This window comes from Phalacrocorax carbo, chromosome 2 (genome assembly GCF_963921805.1).
Source record: "Phalacrocorax carbo chromosome 2, bPhaCar2.1, whole genome shotgun sequence".
NCBI classification, from domain to species: Eukaryota; Metazoa; Chordata; class Aves; order Suliformes; family Phalacrocoracidae; genus Phalacrocorax; species Phalacrocorax carbo.
In genome coordinates, this window is record NC_087514.1 from 107,721,137 (window position 1) to 107,736,026 (window position 14,890).

A 14,890-nucleotide genomic window follows, 5' to 3' on the forward strand; every position below is an offset into this window, starting at 1 on the left:
CATCCACATCTGTACCGATTTTTAAGAAAATTTAGGTATTTGAGCTCTTTCTCTCCTGACTGACCTCAACCTTTAATTGTAACAACCACAACATCCTATTTTCTGTATCTATAATCAATTCTCATTCATGAAACACTGTATTTTTATGGTATTACAGATGATCTGCTAACCATCTCCCCTCAGAAGACTCAGCTTCCCTTCAGTCCTTAGAGGTAACTATCACACTGTACTTCAATTTTCTCTCCAGTCACAGCCCCAGAAGATTGCTTCCAATTTTACTTCCGTGGGTGTATGGAAGAAGGCAAAGCCACAAGAGTGATGTTTCTCTCTTTCTGCTTTCCTGGAGATGGCTGAACACCTGCCTGCTGATGGTTAGTAGCAAATAAATTCCTTATTTTGCTCTGCTCATGCATGTAGCTTTTGCTTTACCTATTACACTGTTTTTATCTCAACCCACAAGTTTTTGCACTTTTCCAGTTCTCTCCTCTGTCCCAATGTGGCTGAGTGATGAGGCTTAGTGGCCTACTGGGGTTAAACCACAACACCCCAAATTAGGAAGAATTTGTCTGTTCTTCCCCAATAGTCTTACATGAAAGCTATTCCAGGACTTCATTCCTGATGGCTAGAAATCCTGGTTTCCAGGCTTAACGTATTGGTAAATATTTGATTCACAGGACACTATTTTTTTGTGTTCATTGATGTCTACTAGCATAAATATTTCTTCCTCGCTCATTTTTACTTTAATGTAATTTTAGAGAAAATGACACTACTACATTTTAGCACATGGGAGATGGAAGACAATGCAGAGACAAATAAGCTGCTGCTAACCCCAACTATTATGTGCACAAAACACTGTGCAAAGATTGTAGTTCAGCCCTGAAAAGCAGCCTTGCTCCACAGGCAAGAACTGTGGCTGAGCAAATAAACCTTGCCAAAAGCCTTCTGAAGAACATAAGAATAGAAGAAATGACCTGTAGCATCAGAACAACAGTTCGCCTGCTCCATCATCCTGTTGTGGACAGTGGCAATAAGACAGGCTACTGAGGGCAAGTATGTGAGCATGGCCACTTTTGTCATGCATTCACCTTTCACTCCCCCACCACCGACCATGACTGCATTAGAAGTGTTACAGGGTGAACAGTGCTTACAGTATCCATTAATGGACCTGTTTTCCATGAATCTATTAAATCCTTTTCTGAACCTACTAATGATGTCTGCTTGCACAGCCTCCTCTGGCAGCAAGTTCCAGAAGTTTACTAGTGGTTGTGTAAAGCAGTATGATTTTCACCCTCTGTTTTAAGCTGGTCATATACCAATTAACAGGTCTATACTAGCTTGTGGTGTCATTGTGCTATGCTCCTATGCACTATGTTAACAGTGTTCTATTTTATATGAACTTCCCTTCTTGTTTATTCTTTATCAAACAACAGAAAGTGGCTTCATGTGCAACAGTACCCAGGGAAATCATGCCAGTTCCTTCTGAGCAAGGTATTACACTGCTTGAAGGAAGATCTTAAGGGCAAAAATAAACAGAAATAAAGTCAGTGAGGAAACTATGAAACTATGCTCACGTATCTTTAAGGAAGCAGAGTTCAGAAACAGAAAGGTATGAGTTAATTGTTTTCTAAGGTCTCCAAACAGTTTTCTAAGGTCTTCAGAAAAAAAATAATTGTTTACAAACAAGAACAATCTGTTTTACAATTATAGAGGACTTACTGACAGTAAACGAAACAGAACCTGGAGGTTTGCAGATATGTTCTTCAGCTGTATAATTTACACTGAGCTTATAAAAATTTATACAAGGTCGTAAGTGATTTGCAAGCTGTAGTACATCAGAAGCAGAAACTGAAATCGTATAAGAATCATGAGGAGGTAGGTGCTATAAATATCAGAAGTACGTCACTAGAAGGTTCCTGAGAAGGTTCAGTAAGCTGAGAAAGTTAAGTAAGGACAGGTATAAAAGATCAACTGATTTTCTGAACTCTGAAACAGTTGAATAACCACTTAGCTGAACCTTCAGTAATCGTTAAAGAAACTTGTAAAAAAAACTGAAAAAATGTTACCAGAAATAATAACAGTTTCTTGAATTATGGGATAATATTAATTCTAGATCAACAATGGGAGTAAGCATAAAGTGGTCAAGTGGTTGACTCTTTGGAAAAAATACCACTGAGATCACTAAAATAAGAGTTTTTTTTGTTTTACTATAGTCTCCTATAAAGAAAGAAAACATATGTTTAATTCAGTTTCAAAATACTTTCCCATTTTGTTTACTGGGACAGCCTCCAGTTTTTATCATTCAATTTATTTTGTGATAAGGCTTGCAATTGAATCCTATCACCCATTTCTGTTTTGCGTTCACTTCCTTGACTGAAGATGAAGAAGATTTAACAAAATAGAAGATTAGATAATGTAGTATCTCCATGAAACTTGCATTTCCTTGACATCAGGTCTTTTCTAGGGAGTTGTAATTAAAATAAAAGTCAGTATGCATTCTGGCAGTTCTATTATGCATTACTTGCATCTTATTTTTGTGTTGAGAACCCTTGAGATCTGGTTAGCCACCTCATTTTCCAGGAAATCCTGAATGACAGTAGACAATGCTTCTAATCATTATTCATTCTACTATTCTTACAAATACCTAGTAAGTGTAAAGCAACTTCTGATCCCCAACTAAGTGCCTATCAAATAATAATTTGTAGTTTGTGAAGATGACAGGCCTTACTGGCAAACCAGACCTTTGAGGTCTTTTTGGCAAGAAAAGAATGAGGATATTTATGTATAAAGACGCCTTAGCAACTAAAGTTACATAAAGTGTCCAGATTGATGGAGAAGATGTATATGACATCGTAGGTTAAAAAAAATTATGCAGCTCCCCAAGTAACACAAAATTATGATGAAGTGTCAGTTTTCATTCTTTGCAGTTTTAGTGGCAATCCCTTTTCTAAAGAAGTAATAATAGCATGCAGCAAGTGCTAATAAAAATCTCCCTCAAAATCTTCAGTCCTGGAGCCTACCTCTCCATAAAGTCCCCAATCGTGCAGAAATGCATTCTCCATCTCTATACTAACAATGCATTTCTATTGCCAATGATGGGAAATGGAATAAATTTCATAATGTTTTGAATATGCTATCCTTTGGATAAAGCTGATTTTCTTCCAAATGAATCCACATAGTCCAAATTATTAGAGAACTTTTCAAAATGCAGCTTTTTAATCTAAATAATTCCAGCCCAGTGTTTAGTAAGGTCCATTATAGAAAGTTTCCACCTGGTCAAACAAGCCTGTTTCCATTTGGCAATACTACCTTCTTCCTACTATGACAAAAGTGAAGGTGCTGTTTAAGTGGACAAGTGATTGAGAAAAAGTGGCATTGCTACATCTGTAGCTTCTGCACATGTCTGTAAGCTAGACATCCTCCAGGAGCATGACTCTCATGCTATGGTATTGATTGACCATAGTGGAAAACCTGGAACAATGGTAAAGGGAGCATTATTATCCAGTAGTTTGTATTTCCTTTTGAACATCTATGACTTGTGATGGTATTCCTGGTCACAGCTATCAAGTGTTTCACAGAGTGCCTAACAAATGTTTTTATCAAGTTGCAATGTATTTGTTTCTTTGTGGTCAAGACAGACAGTAAACTCTTCATTTAAACCAGTGTCTAATTTTCAAAACATTTGCAGCTGATGTTGGAATCTTTGTGGTTTCTTCATTGTACAGCTAAACCAAAGATATAACTAGAGATATAATCAACAGTATATCCATTTCCCCCTACAAACTTGAACTATTTCATTCGTACGTTATTACACTTACCACCTACAAACAAGCGCTCTGTATAAAAATCTCTCAGTTAAAAGACTGAATCAGCATAAATACTGTAGGTAGCAAAATACAAGAGTAGCACAGGCATTCAAAAAACACACGTCTTATTTAGCAACTGAAGCTGAACTGCTACTGTCTTCTCTCTGGTGACCAATGATAGGATCCAAGGGAACAGCAGGAAGATACGCCAGGGGAGGTTTAGGTTGGATATTAGGCAAAGGTTCTTCACCCAGAGGGTGGTGGAGCACTGGAACAGGCTCCCTGGGGAGGCAGTCATGGCACCAAGCCTGACAATATTAAAGAAGCACTTGGGCAATGCCCTCAGAGATATGGTATAAAATCGGGGTTGTCCTGTGCGGTGACAGGAGTTGGACTTGATGATCCTTGTGGGTCCCTTCCAACTCAGGACATTCTATGATTCTGTGATTCTGACAATGAAAGGAAGAACAAAATAATGTTTTACCTACATTTTGATTCCTTACAATATATATTTTATCATGTTTTGCAGATGGCAAGGGCAAAACTGACATAGATCCAGGGAATAAACAGACCTGAATTTTAAAAAAATCTGCAAATTGTTCAGATCACTTACACACAGAAAGTGAACCAACTCATAATTCACCAGAAAACTGTTTAATTTGTCTAAGAAACAAAGCCAGCTGCCCGACAGAGGAGAAAGTGGTTCCAGATGCCATTCTTTTTCAAGCTTACTGAGGTAGTTTTTTTATTTATTGTCTATTGTTTTGTTATATCCTCTGCTAGGCAAAAATTTATCAACAAATAAACATATTTTGAATCACAGTACTCTCTTCGCCTTCTCTCAAAATACGGAAAATCTTAGGCCTGTAATTTTTCAAGGACTTTATAGCCAGTCATAAGACTGTTGCATCATTTTTCAACTAAATCAAGTCCACAAATTTCAGGGAATGCACATAAGCCAGCAACAGCACCTCATTTAACAGATATTAGTAGAAAATAACTGAAAGATCCCAATATTGTGAAGATTACCCCCTGCAAGCTCTGCAACTGGACACTTCGATATTCAGCTTGGACAGCTTGTTGGATAAATTAGAGTTAAAATGTTATTCCTTACCCATTTCCTATAAAAGCAGTATGAAACTAAAATCTGAAGCATGCATTAGGAGTACGCAGTAACTCTCAATGCCTTTACATACTTCAGATTTTTTCATCATCTCTATAACTATATTGTTCTTTTGTGGCAACAGGGAAAATACCTGAATCTACAAAAGGTTGTTAGAAATACCTGATTTATTCAGCAATAGCTGTTTTAAACCAAATGCTCCAGTCTTTGAAAGGGTCCCTGTTGTCCTTACATCACTTCCACGCTACAAAAAGCTATGTGTGTTTACATATATATACACACACACACGCATACATATAAATATATGTACAAAGAGCTAACCAACTCAAGCTGAAACATGGAAAATTCCAATGAGATATAAGGAAAAATTTTCCATCATGACAGCAGTCAAACCCTGCCACAGGTCATCCAGAGGGATTCTGGGATGTCCGTGAACATGGACAGGACTCAAATGGATGCAGTCCTCAACCACCCAGCCAGATTCCATTGGCCCTGAGCAGCAGGTCAGACTAGATGGCTGCTGGAGGCCACTTTCAGACTGAATTACTCTGCGATCTGATGAGCGTATATATATATATATTTATCTCTAGATGAGTTTAGTGCAAAACCTAACCACCCTCGAAGAGTCTCTGAATTGATCTGTCTTCAGCAAAAGTATTTAATAAACTTCCGCTTCTGCTGCCCAGCTCAGTTTCCTCAATGATCTCCTCAGTTCTTTACTTTAGAGTAAGGCAAGTCAATATTAATCTTTACTCCAAACATCTTTTTGCTCTTCTAATAAAGTAAGCTAATAACTGATATTTCTGAGCTTTCTGTTCACTTTTGCCATCATCTATCTGCTATCTTGATTCAAGGGACTTATATCAGTTGATGTGTTGGCTTTTTTCACAGTCCTTAAAGGAACTCACAGTTTCTCTGCTTTTAATATCAGTGATTCAAAATTTCTTGTTCTGGGTTTTTTTCCTGAACAAAATGGCAGCAGGAGATAATGGCAGTTTTAAAAGCATTATTTGTAAGTGTGTTGTGTGAATTAGGAGTTTGGATTTTATTCCTGGGTCTTATGAAAACCTTTATACATTTCTGATACAATTTTCTTTCAGGAAAAATGGATAGATATCTTAGACACTTAAATTCATACTCTTTTGCAAAATGTTTTAATTCAACAGTCACACTGTTGACTGTTAAATGTTATTATGACTTTTTATGTCATACTCAGCAAATGACTGGTTTTAGAAATGAAATTACATGTTTAGTGATAGCATTTTAAACATTTCTGTTTCATATAAATAATAACTGCAAATTCATTTATGCTTTTGCAATGGCAACACAAAACTACATCAAAGATAAAGTTTTTAATATTTGCTGTATTTTTTCTTCATCACATTTTCTAACACTGTCAGCAGATTTTTATCTTATTATTTTTATACTTGCCTGCTTGCTTGGAAATTGGCTTCTTAATTTTAATTTCTACTTTCTATTTAACTATATATATAGATAAGTATATATACACTCAAGTACTTCAATACAGGCAACTGGATAACTTAAGTAACAACCCCAGCTCATAGCTCCAGAAAGATTTTGCTTCCCTCAATCTACATTTAACATAATTTTGTAAACAACTTCCGCTTGACCAAAAACCAAGCAAAATATAGTATTTGTGATAATGTAAAGGAATACACGTTATTAGCTGTTCTGAGATCTTGGTTTAGGTAGAATGATTTCTTCCCAGTAAAACATTTCTTCTCCTTCAGCAAAATATGAAAAAAAACCAGAAAGGCGCTTTATATAGACACATTTTTAGTGTAAAGAATCCATGTAGCATCTTAATGCCAATTTAAAGACTGTTGAAAATAACATGAGATACAAATGAAACAAATTACCTTGGACCTGATTTACGAAGTCTCCACTGCATACTCAGACAGCTCTTACAAACTTTGAGGGATCTCCAGGGACCCTATTTCCTACATTTACTAATTTTCATCACTACAGTATACTGCGCGTGAACAGGAGTCAGAGGAAATAAAAATAGCTGGAGAACTGTGGGGGGCGTTGTGGCTGGGACAAAATGTCTAGCCATGATTAATTACAGATAAGTAGTAATTTGGAAAGCTTGGGGTATTCATTGATGACACAACACCCACAAAAAACAAACAAACAAACAAAAAACCAAAAAAACAAACCCCAGGAGGGAAACATGAATGGCAACTAAAATAAAACAACACCTGGTCCACAATATTAAAACAATTTATAGAATTTAAACTTCTTTTACAAGTCTCACTAGAGGGTGGGGGGAAAAAAAGTAAAAGCAATTTACCTTTTCTGTTGGTGTTAGAACCATTGCCTTTATTGGTCAGTTTGCAGACTTTATGAGAGGTTACTGGATTGCTTTGTTTACCATAGACAGTGCAAGCAACCTTCCTCTTTAAAGTAAAATAATGCATTATGCATACAATACTCCCCAGACAAAGAGCAACATCGCAAGTGACTCTTGCCGCCTTTTTTTTTTTTTTATCAGGCCTTTTGCAGCGCTAAGAATCCAGTGGGTAAAATGAGAAAAGGACAAAGAATGACTCTTCATCTAAATGCTGAAGTTTTGCAACTATCTGACTGATGAACTGACGAGATATTTTGATCAGTGCCTGTGAAGAAAATATCGCCATCAAGTCTGGGACCTGATACAAAAACTGTATCATACAGGCTTCTGGGCTTTTTATTCCCTGCTTCCCCTTTTCCCTTCCCTCCTTCCCTCCCCTCCAACCCCCATATGATTACTTCCTCTTTCTGTCTCATACATATATACAACCTGGTACACCAAAGAACAAACAGTCAAAACAGAGACATCTTTTGTTTACACTGGAGGCTTAATACCTTCAGCCTGATGGACTCCCTTGTGATTCTTTCAGCTAAAATACAACTGCTAATAGTAATAACAGCCAAGTGTGCACTACAGTCTTCATCTACCCTATAACACAGATTGTCACAGATTTCAGATGTCTTCTATATAGGATTGCACAGATTAAAAAAAAAAAGTCAGGGGAGTCCTACAATTTAAGAAGAAAAGAAAACCACTCTTTTCAAGAGCTAAGCAGTGTAAGGTACTGAGTGAAATACCTTGGGCTTGTCAGCACTGGGGCAATTTAATCTTCATAGCACTGCACTGAGGGCAGAGTCATTAATCTTTAAGTTAGCACACAAATAAAAGGAGGAGGAGGAGGAGAAAATAATTGGCAGCTGGAAGTCCTGCAGTGCACAGTGCTTAGCGTACTCTGCTCTTACCTGACAAGCTGAGACAATAAGGTCATTTACTTCAAATTTAAGACCGTAAGCTTTTCATTCAGACTAAAAATTCTGTATGTTTCTAGGCAAGACACAGCAGACATTTTTGTTCTTGGTCACTTGATTTGTCACTCACACTGATCAGGAAGTTTAATAACAAAAAGAATACAAATATGCTGGAAATTATGTTTTAAACCACCTGTATGGTAGAAGAAAAAAGAATATATCTGCATTTTCACCTGCTAGTTCATAAGCCCATCACAAATTTCTTAGAAGACTCTGAAAACAAGGGGATGTTTCTAACAATTTCAAGAATATCCCAGGGAGTAATAATTACAGATACCTAATTCTGATGGATTATTCTTTTAGTGCTGTTGTTGAGTGATTCTGTAACTTAAAAAGATCTGGATGAGACCAGCTGTCTGTGACTGGCTGTAAGTGCTGTCAGCTGAACACAGGAAAACCTGAACAGCAACACTCAGAAATGAGGTCGGCAGCAGGATGAACACACAATTTTTGTCTCAGTGATTTACAGAGCAAATTAATAAACAAGGATAACATCTTGTCAGCACTCTCCCCTTTAAGTCCATTCATTACTGCTAGCACTGAATGATGAATCAACCTGAAGTCAAATGGGAATCATCTTCATCCTTAGCAGGTTACTAGAGCTCAACCATTTTTACATATGCAACAAGGTAAAAGACTCTGCTTATGATACATGAAGAAGTACAGATTTCTGTTTCCTCATCCTCAACTGTGGTAGTTTTGTATCGCTTGAAGGATGAAAAATCATAGTAACTGCAAAATAAGTGCACAGGACTGAATATGTCACATCAAGCAAGAAGGTGCCATTTTAACAAAGATAAGACAGAGTGCCAAACAGTTATTTCATGTCACACCAACATCCACATTTTCTTGTGTTTTCAGTTTTGGAGAAAGCTAAGAGTTGGTTCCTGAGCTGTTTGGCCACTCCTGTGAGCCACAGGCATTAAGAGAAACACTTTCTTTAATGTCAGTGAGTGGGAAGACAGCTAAATGTGAAGTGGTATCAGCTTGTTATAAACAAGGCCACGATCTAGTCCCAAAGGTGAATAATACATGAGGGAAAGAGACAAAACAGGAGAGTTATGTTTGCAGGTTTCATGATTCGCTGAATCCCCAAACTCCTAATGCCTTCAACCTGTATTAGTTCAGGCTGCAAATCTGTCAGGTCCCATGAGTTACATACATACGGCTCTTGTCAGTACTTTCATGAAACATCTCTAAAGGAGAAAGAGCAATCTAGGTGACCCTGGGTTTACCCAGAATCTGGACTAGAGTTGCCAGCTGTGGGCTATGGATTAACAATACAACACAAACATTAGGGATAACTCCAGGGCAGCAGGTACTGTCCTTCAAAGTCTGCATGAAACCAGTAGCCTGAACATTTACTGTGCAAGAGATGTTATGCCCTTCATCTGCCCTCAAATTAACTTTTAAATCATTCACATTTATTTGCAGATCTTTACATTTGCTACTTAATTGGTACAGTTTGTCTAGCTCTACAATGCCAGCCATTTTTTAAGGAACTGCATAAATGGTGGTAATAATAAAAATAATAATAATTATGGTTTTATTCAAATAATGGTTTTTGTTTTTTAAAAAGCCTTACATTTTACCTAAAATTACTCATTTGAAGAAGATTTTGTTTAACAGCAACCCAGAGAATACCTTGCTACTAAACCCAGCAACCTCAGTAGAGTTTATTCTCTCAAGATTGAAGCAATCTGCCTTTGAATGTCAACCACACACTTTTTAATAAATGGTCTTGGTTAGCAAGCAAAACTAAGCTTTTTTTATAATATGACTCACTTACCTCTGAATTAATTTCACTTTGGAAACAAATAATGGAAAATTTGGGGCTAAGGTTCATTTTGCTAGAATTGCTCTGGGTGAAGATCTTCCCACCCGTGTTTTTGTTTCTTTATTGTGACAAAAATCATTACATAATATTTACATTGCAGCAACAACATGGGCTTCTCTTAAGAATCAGGTTCTATTTTAGATTATGTTTGATGCAGATATTTGAATTCTGTATCCCATATTCCCTGCCAATATCTACTGTTTGGCTTATTTACTATCCAGGCCTGATAATCAAGACATTAGGCGTGTGCTAAATAGCTCTACAACTTACAGAACGTTCTTTTTATTTTATTCAGACAGACAAGGTGTAAAGTTGCTCAGTGAACTTTTAAAAAGCATTAACAGAAAAACCATCCAGATTTAAGGTGTATCAACTCTATGCTGCAAGCTAGTCCCTGGGAAAAATTACATTGTAAGTGAGTCCATAATTAACACAGCTGGTCCTGTACTTACACAAAATTACTCATATACTTGGTAAAAAAATAAAATCAAACACAAAATTTAGGGAAAAAAAAGTATTTCAGGCTGCCTAATGAGCTTTAATTTGTCCCCTGTACCTATCACCATGATACATTCCTTGACTGTTCACTGATTATTAGTTTTTCCAGAGGATTCCAGCATTATTTAGTACAGGAGGCAGACAATACTCATCTAGTAAAACACTGCTCACTATCCTAATTTACTCTCATGCATCAGTATGTAGACCCCATTTTATATTTAATGTGTATTTCTCATTGGATTTTCTAGAGTGCTCATTAGTACAGTAGATGATTGCTTCATAAATCCACCTATCTTTGCAATACCTCCATGAGGTGAGTATGTGGCATCACCTCCATTCTACAGATTGGATGTTAAGGCTGAAAGCCGTTAAGGTTAAAAGCACACATACATTTTTAGTGCTCAATCTGAGATGACTACAGGCATTTTTTTCTTGTTTTGTTTTGGAGGACAGCATTAGATACATTCAGAGAGAGTGATCACTTATTCCAGTTGCAGCTGTGAATGTTTGGTGTTTCCATAAACTGGACCCCTGGGTTTCCAGTCAGGTACCCAGAAAATTAGGATCAAACTAATGACTGCTCTGTGAAGAAATGGCTTATGAAACTTGGCAAGCACCATGCAGGAATGTGGTTCCAGAGGCAGAGTTAGAATCCAGTTCTCCAGGGGAGCATTCTCCTATCTTTGCTATGAGATCGTTCATCAAACTGCAGTTTCCTTCTTCATTTCTAACTTCTACAATAAAAATTGTGGACAATATTCTACTTACACTACATCATTCTGATTCAGCCTGACCCACTCTTCAGTGGCTCCCCTATGTCCTTTAAAGAGAGTGCCCTGCACTTCAAAATCTGAATCTGTGCACTGAGTCTCCTTCTTCACCTTTCATTCCCACAATTTCCACTCAGCAGACTTCTTTTCCCATTTTACTTCTCTACTGTTTCTAATATACTTGTTGCTCTAGCTACTGCCTTCTCCCCACTGTGCCTCCCTGCGCTCCCTGCTCCCCCCCTCCCCCAAAAAAACCCCCAAAAAACCCTACAACAAAACTCTTTTCACATTGTCTGGGCAGAAACAGATATTAACTGTGGGTGTACCATGATCAAATGCAGTGCTCCCAGCTATGGCCAAGATATACAACTACTGCAAAACTCCCACCTGGCCTCTCTCAGCCCCAGTCTGGCATCTACCCAGCCCTTCTGTTTTAGGGAAGTGTAAGTTCTTCTAAAATAAGCTGTGCTGATGAGCTAGAGTGACAGCTGTGGCAAGCTGCTTTGTCAGTCTGTGAGCTGAGACCTGCCTGCTCATCATAAGCTGCAAAGATCTCTGTAGTAACAGTAATTTCCACACTGTGCTGGAATACCCACGTGTAACTCTATTACAAAGGCTTACTAGTGTCTATGTCATGATGTCCAGATTTTATTTTAACATTTAACATTTATTTATATATAAAACTGTATATATTATATCTATTAAGGTATAAATTAACATTTAACAGAGTTTAGTTCTGGAGTTATCTCAGTCAGTCCTTGCTTGGGGATCGTTGCATTGTGCTCCTCCCTGTAGCAAAGCAATGCTCCCAGTATTTCTAAGTTAGCACTTTTGTACCTCTAAGGCTTAGAAGATAGTTTATGCAATTGTTGGAATATGTAAAGTTGTAATGGATGCATGCTTTCACAGCAACTGGATGCCTCTCTGAGCCTCTCAGTGGCCTCTGCCCTTCCTGGGATCCCATTGCTACCACTGGCTGAATCTACCTGCTCAAGGCAATTCTCCAAAAGTGCTGTTGCAGATACTGTGGTCCAAACCAGGAGCTGTTTTGCTGTCACCAGAGCTGAGCAGAGATGTGCTGGAGATCCTGGTAAACATTCTGCCACTGATACCTGAATTCAGAGAGGTCCCCTCACCTCTGGAGCTCACTTCTTCTTAGGTATTGATCAACCTGGGTAGAGAACATTCCTAACTAGGACTTATCAAAATAATTTAAAAAACCCCAAAAGCTAGGATTTTGGAATGGGCTAGATTTTGCCAAAATGAAACTGCAAAAATTAATCTTGAACAACATGTCCCTAAAGACTATAACGAGGCTTTCATTTCTTCTTGTGATTTACACACACTACAGATTAAAATGTAATAGCCAGTTGTATAACTATTTTTCATAAATTGTCCTGTAATATACAGTAGTTTTCCTGAAAAAAACCCTGAAATATATCCAGAGAAATACTGTATAGATGTCTTGTTTGAAGTTCTGAGGAAAAGTTGTATATCTGTTACGATAGTAATCTTGTTTTAGATTTAAAAAATCTAATAATTATATTAATCTATTTATTATTAGATTCCATCTAATCTCAGTGTATATAGGGGGTGTAGAGGTTACAGAAAAAGATTATTGAGTGAACGCTGCTTATTAAATTCTCATCTGTGACTCTTAGAGAAGCCACAAGAAGAGATCAAAAGTCAATGCCATTTTCCCCATGCATTTCCCTCCACGTAAAAGAAAACAGTCAACATATGGTACAGAGACTATTATTCATGGATGCGCATCCAGTGCCTCAAGCAGTGAAAATCGTAAGTGCTCCTAATTCTGTCATTATCGTAATTATTATTACAATATCTTCCTTTTATCGCTACCATTTTGTCACAGAAGCAAATCTTCCTCCCTCCTGCCACACTGCTCTAGTGCTTATGTTTGAGTCAGAGTCCCCTGGCTATTCTTCACTCTCTATATAATTCTAGCTCTGAAATTTGGTACCATGTCAAATTCCTCTGTTCTAATACTGACTTGTCTATCTCTTTGGTGTTCAATAGCTCAGCCCATATCATAGATAACAGCATACTATCCTAACAATGTCAAAGCTTATGGTGGCTATGTCTGCCTCGTTTCCCACATCCTAATCTATCGGTTTTTTGCAGGGCCCGGAAGATTTCCTTTGTTACTCTAATTTTGTATTTTTCATACTTCATTCTTGCAGACTACACCAAACTGGGAGGAGTGGCTAATATGCCAGAGGGTCATGCTGCCATCCAGAGGGACCTTGACAAGTTGGAGAAATGGGGTCACAGAAATATCAAGAAGTTCAACAGGGTAAAGTGTAGCATCTTGCACCCGGGGAATAACAATCCCATGTACCAGTATATGCCGGGGAAAGGGCAGAAAAGGCCCTGGGGGTTCTGGTGGATGCCAAGTTAAACATGAGCCAGCAATGTGGCCCTGTGGAGAATGAGGTTAATAGTAACCATGGCTGCCTTAGGTAAAGTATTGCCAGCAGGTCGAGGGAGGTGATCCTTCCCCTCCACTCAGCACTGGTGAGGCCACACCTGGAGCACTGTGTCCAGCTCCGGGTCCCCCAATATGAGAGAGAGATGGAATTACTGAAGAGAGTCCAGTGAAGAGCCACTAAAATGATTAAGGGACTAGAGCATCTCTCCTGTGAAGAGAAGCTGAGAGAGCTGGGAATATTCAGCCTGGAGAAGAGAAGGCTCAAGGGGGATCTTATCAACATCTAAGAATAGCTGAAGGGAGGGTGGAAAGAGGATGGAGCCAGGCTTTTTTTCAGTGGTGCCCAGTACCAGGACCAGAGGCAACAGGCACAAACTGAAACACAGGAGATTTTTTCTGAATACCAGAAAACACTCTTTACTACGAAGGTGACCAAGCACTGGCACAGGTTGCCCAGGGAAGCTGTACAGTCTCCATCCTTGGAGATATTCAAAAGCTGTCTAGACATGGTCCTGGGCAACAGTCTGTAGGTGGCCCTGCTTGAGCAGGTAGGTTCGACTAGATGAACTCTGAGGTCTATTCCAACCTCAAATATCCTGTGATTCTGTTTCTGTGATTCTCCCTACTCTTTTCTTAAATCCCTGACATACCGTTAGAGTTCTGTAGCTCTATATCCATTAACATCTGTATGAATTTCCCAACACAAAATGGTTTATGAGCCAGTATTGATTCAATTACCAATAGGTTGCTATTAATGGGAAAAGTTCATCAAAGTGTGATTCCAATTGGTCACTAAACACTGCATACCATGTAAAACATGGTGCTGCCTAACAGGACAAAATAGACACAAATGGTTAAAGCTTACAAATGAAGCATTCTAAGAGCACAGAGAGGGTCTCACAGAAAATGATAATGATCTTTACGCAGCAGGTTCATTGTTAGAGTGTTTATGGGGAATATCAGAGATGCAGGTTTAATTCCCTTTTCTGGCCAAAGGGATTTAAACCCACATCAATTACCTCAAAGCAGACTGCCCCTGTTATCAGGCTGTAAAATACTCTGGGGTAG

General features: G+C 38.2%; 1 protein-coding gene across 1 annotated transcript in view; it reads right to left on the reverse strand.

Moving 5' to 3' along the window:
• CNTNAP2 (contactin associated protein 2) overlaps positions 1–14,890 on the reverse strand; it is a 1,195,621-nt gene that overhangs the window by 185,690 nt on the left and 995,041 nt on the right. The window lies entirely within an intron of this gene.